We start from the raw sequence: 5753 nt of genomic DNA on the forward strand, positions 1-5753 counted from the left end.
CACGTGCTATTTAACAAATGTATGGATTTAATCTCAAACTTTGATCAGATGAAGTTGAACGATAAACAACATTCATTAACAATTGAAATGTTCCTAACCATTGAAATAGAACGAGAGCTCCCGAAGATTTCGGGTCTGCTGGTTTAGGGAGTGTGTATATTGTCAAAGGTAATTACAATACTTGCGAAAAATATTTAAAAACTCAAATCGTGAAATTAAGCAAGTCCGATAAAGGATAGGTCATACTAACTTAACTGAAAGAGGAGATTATAGGGTTAGTGGAATTAAGTAGTGACAGAAATGGTGAGAGTTGTGTTTTCTGGTTTTACTCAGTCTCCTGTTGCAACATATAAATAATATAATGCGTGTTTGGAGACCATTATTGTGACGTCATTGAGCTGATTGTCTTTGCTATTCGAAAATTCGACTAACTGATGTTAAGAGCGTTAAATAACTAAATAAAGTTATGTATATAAGTAATGCATAATATATAAGTAGCTGGTATTATGATCCGATAACACGCATTTCCATTTCCGACAAACTTACAAAATATCTTGTCGAGCATTATCAAATTAACCGGCAATACCGATGCGTTATAAAGGACAATAAACAAATTTCAAAAACGTTGATTAAGGTTTAAAATGCATCTATACATTTATAATGATATGCAACACAGTCCCGTTAAAACATATTCCATGATGCGCATTTACGTCATGATTGGTCCCCGATTGAAAAACATTCAAGTGTGATGGTTCTTGCTGTGGATTATTGACAATGTTTTAGGCTGTTTATCTAAGGACAGTACATAGGAAATAAAAATATTAGCGGATGACCAGTTGTTATTTTTATAACGCAATATGGTCAGGATAAATCTGTGTTTTCATCCTTGATTGTTGTCGTCTATATCTCCCTTGATTGTTTTCGTCGATATCTCCCTTGACTGTTGTCGTCTATATCTCCCTTGATTGTTTTTGTCTTCATCTCCCTTGACTGTTGTCGTCTATATCTCCCTTGATATTTGTCGTCTTTATCTCCCTTGACTGTTGTCGTCTATATCTCCCTTGACTGTTATCGTCTTTATCTCCTTTGATTGTTGTCGTCTTTATCTCCCTTGGATGTTGTCGTCTTTATCTCCCTTGAATAATGTCGTCTTTATCTCCCTTGACTGTTTTTGCTTTATCTCCCTTGACTGTTGTCGTCTATATCTCCCTTGATTGTTGTCGTCTATATCTCCCTGGATTGTTGTCGTCTTTATCTCCCATGATTGTTGTCGTCTTTATCTCCCTTGATTGTTGTCGTTTTTATCTCCCTTGACTGTTGTCGTCTTTATCTCCCATGATTGTTGTCGTCTATATCTCCCTTGATTGTTGTCGTCTTTATCTCCCTTGAATGTTGTCGTCTTTATCTCCCTTGACTGTTGTCGTCTGTATCTCCCTTGACTGTTGTCGTCTTTATCTCCCTTGACTGTTGTCGTCTATTCTTTATCTCCCTTGACTGTCGTCGTCTTTATCTCCCTTGCCTGTTGTCGTCTTTATCTCCCATGTTTGTTGTCGTCTATATCTCCTTATCTCCCATGATTGTTGTCGTCTATATCTCCCTTGATTGTTGTCGTTTTTTTCTCCCTTGACTGTTGTCGTCTATATCGCCCTTGATTGTTGTCGTCTTTACCTCCCTTGACTGTTGTCGTCTATATCTCCTTATCTCCCATGATTGTTGTCGTCTTTATCTCCCTTGACTGTTTTGGTCTTTATCTCCATTGACTGTTGTCGTCTTTATCTCCCTTGAATGTTGTCGTCTGTATATCTCCATTGACTGTTGTCGTCTATATCTCCCTTGATTGTTGTCGTCTACATATCCCTTGACTGTTGTCGTCTTTATCTCCCTTGACTGTTGTCGTCTTTATCCCCCTTGATTGGTGTCGTCTTTATCTCCCTTGACTGTTGTCGTCTTTATCTCCCTTTATTGTTGTCGTCTATATCTCCATTGACTATTGTCGTCTATATCTCCCTTGATTGTTGTCGTCTTTATCTCCCTTGACTGTTTTCGTCTATATCTCCCTTGACTGTTGTCGTCTACATATCCCTTGATTGTTGTCGTCTTTATCTCCCTTGACTGTTTTGGTCTTTATCTCCATTGACTGTTGTCGTCTGTATCTCCCTTGAATGTTGTCGTCTGTATATCTCCATTGACTGTTGTCGTCTATATCTCCCTTGATTGTTGTCGTCTACATATCCCTTGACTGTTGTCGTCTTTATCCCCCTTGATTGGTGTCGTCTTTATCTCCCTTGACTGTTGTCGTTTTTATCTCCCTTTATTGTTGAAGTCTATATCTCCATTGACAATTGTCGTCTATATCTCCCTTGATTGTTGTCGTCTTTATCTCCCTTTATCGTTGTCGTCTATATCTCCACTGACTATTGTCGTCAATATCTCCCTTGATTGTTGTCGTCTTTATCTCCCTTGACTGTTTTGGTCTTTATCTCCATTGACTGTTGTCGTCTAAATCTCCCTTGAATGTTGTCGTCTGTATATCTCCATTGACTGTTGTCGTCTACTTATCCCTTGATTGTTGTCGTCTTTATCTCCCTTTATCGTTGTCGTCTATATCTCCATTGACTATTGTCGTCAATATCTCCCTTGATTGGTGTCGTCTTTATCTCCCTTGACTGTTGTCGTCTATATATCCCTTGATTGTTGTCGTCTATATCTCCCTTGACTGTTCTTGACTGTTTTGGTCTTTATCTCCATTGACTGTTGTCGTCTAAATCTCCGCTGAATGTTGTCGTCTGTATATCTCCATTGACTGTTGTCGTCTACTTATCCCTTGATTGTTGTCGTCTTTATCTCCCTTGACTGTTGTCGTCTTTATCTCCCTTGACTGTTGTCGTATATATCTCCCTTGAATGTGGTCGTCTATATCTCCCTTGAATGTGGTCGTCTTTATCTCCCTTGAAAGTTGTCGTCTATATCTCCCTTGACTATTGTCGTCTATATCTCCCTTGATTGTTGTCGTCTATGTTTCCATTGACTGTTGTCGTCTGTATCGCCCTTGAATGTGGTCGTCTATATCTCCCTTGACTGTTGTCGTCTATATCTCCCTTGTCTGTTGTCGTCTGTATCGCCCTTGCATGTTGTCGTCTATATCTCCCTTGACTGATGTCGTCTATATCTCCCTTGATTGTTGTCGTTTTTATCCCCCTTGATTGGTGTCGTCTATATCCCATTGACTATTGTCGTCTATATCTCCCTTGATTGTTGTCGTCTATATCTCCCTTGACTGTTGTCGTCTTTATCTCCCTTGATTGTTGTCGTATTTATCTCCCTTGATTGTTGTCGTCTATATCTCCCTTGACTGTTGTCGTCTTTATCTCCCTTGATTGTTGTCGTATATATCTCCCTTGATTGTTGTCGTCTATATCTCCCTTGATTGTTGTCGTCTATATCTCCCTTGATTGTTGTCGTCTTTATCTCCCTTGATTGTTGTCGTCTATATCTCCCTTGATTGTTGTCGTCTATATCTCCCTTGATTGTTGTCGTCTTTATCTCCCTTGATTGTTGTCGTCTATATCTCCCTTGATTGTTGTCGTCTATATCTCCCTTGATTGTTGTCGTCTTTATCTCCCTTGATTGTTGTCGTCTATATCTCCCTTGATTGTTGTCGTCTATATCTCCCTTGACTGTTGTCGTCTTTATCTCCCTTGATTGTTGTCGTCTATATCTCCCTTGATTGTTGTCGTCTATATCTCCCTTGATTGTTGTCGTCTTTATCTCCCTTGATTGTTGTCGTCTATATCTCCCTTGATTGTTGTCGTCTATATCTCCCTTGATTGTTGTCGTCTTTATCTCCCTTGATTGTTGTCGTCTATATCTCCCTTGATTGTTGTCGTCTATATCTCCCTTGATTGTTGTCGTCTTTATCTCCCTTGATTGTTGTCGTCTATATCTCCCTTGATTGTTGTCGTCTTTATCTCCCTTGATTGTTGTCGTCTATATCTCCCTTGATTGTTGTCGTCTATATCTCCCTTGATTGTTGTCGTCTTTATCTCCCTTGATTGTTGTCGTCTATATCTCCCTTGATTGTTGTCGTCTATATCTCCCTTGATTGTTGTCGTCTTTATCTCCCTTGATTGTTGTCGTCTATATCTCCCTTGATTGTTGTCGTCTATATCTCCCTTGACTGTTGTCGTCTTTATCTCCCTTGATTGTTGTCGTCTATATCTCCCTTGATTGTTGTCGTCTATATCTCCCTTGATTGTTGTCGTCTTTATCTCCCTTGATTGTTGTCGTCTATATCTCCCTTGATTGTTGTCGTCTATATCTCCCTTGATTGTTGTCGTCTTTATCTCCCTTGATTGTTGTCGTCTATATCTCCCTTGATTGTTGTCGTCTATATCTCCCTTGACTGTTGTCGTCTTTATCTCCCTTGATTGTTGTCGTCTATATCTCCCTTGATTGTTGTCGTCTATATCTCCCTTGACTGTTGTCGTCTTTATCTCCCTTGATTGTTGTCGTCTATATCTCCCTTGATTGTTGTCGTCTATATCTCCCTTGATTGTTGTCGTCTTTATCTCCCTTGATTGTTGTCGTCTATATCTCCCTTGATTGTTGTCGTCTATATCTCCCTTGATTGTTGTCGTCTTTATCTCCCTTGATTGTTGTCGTCTATATCTCCCTTGATTGTTGTCGTCTATATCTCCCTTGATTGTTGTCGTCTTTATCTCCCTTGATTGTTGTCGTCTATATCTCCCTTGATTGTTGTCGTCTATATCTCCCTTGATTGTTGTCGTCTTTATCTCCCTTGATTGTTGTCGTCTATATCTCCCTTGATTGTTGTCGTCTATATCTCCCTTGACTGTTGTCGTCTTTATCTCCCTTGATTGTTGTCGTCTATATCTCCCTTGATTGTTGTCGTCTATATCTCCCTTGATTGTTGTCGTCTTTATCTCCCTTGATTGTTGTCGTCTATATCTCCCTTGATTGTTGTCGTCTATATCTCCCTTGATTGTTGTCGTCTTTATCTCCCTTGATTGTTGTCGTCTATATCTCCCTTGATTGTTGTCGTCTATATCTCCCTTGATTGTTGTCGTCTTTATCTCCCTTGATTGTTGTCGTCTATATCTCCCTTGATTGTTGTCGTCTATATCTCCCTTGATTGTTGTCGTCTTTATCTCCCTTGATTGTTGTCGTCTATATCTCCCTTGATTGTTGTCGTCTATATCTCCCTTGACTGTTGTCGTCTATATCTCCCTTGACTGTTGTCGTCTATATCGCCCTTGAATGTGGTCGTCTATATCTCCCTTGACTGTTGTCGTATATATCTCATTCGTCTTCTTCATTAACTGTTGTCACCTGTTTATCTTCTCGAACCGTCATTCCTATGTGTAAACAGTCGGCGTTATCGACATTTGCATTTGTTGAATTGTTATCCTGGTGTGAGGTTATCGGTGTTAGCGATGACCTCACTTTTTATCAGCGGTCTGGTGACGAGGTAGGACACTTATGTTTGATTTATAGCGTTACTGCAGTATTGGTCGCGTCACAACATGCTCCCCACGTGCTCAGGTACATGTCGGATGATCCGAATGTAATGCATGTCCAATGTTCAGGGTTGAGGAATTAAGTCCGAAAGTAAATTTTGCTGATCATTGATATTAGCGTTGGTTATCCAAGAAAAACATTTGTGCGTGTATTACGATGTTCAAAGTAATTAGCGAAGGTCGGATGTTTAGGGAAAGTATCAATATATGCTTTTT

Source organism: Mizuhopecten yessoensis, unplaced genomic scaffold (genome assembly GCF_002113885.1).
Source record: "Mizuhopecten yessoensis strain PY_sf001 unplaced genomic scaffold, ASM211388v2 scaffold716345, whole genome shotgun sequence".
Lineage (NCBI taxonomy): Eukaryota > Metazoa > Mollusca > Bivalvia > Pectinida > Pectinidae > Mizuhopecten > Mizuhopecten yessoensis.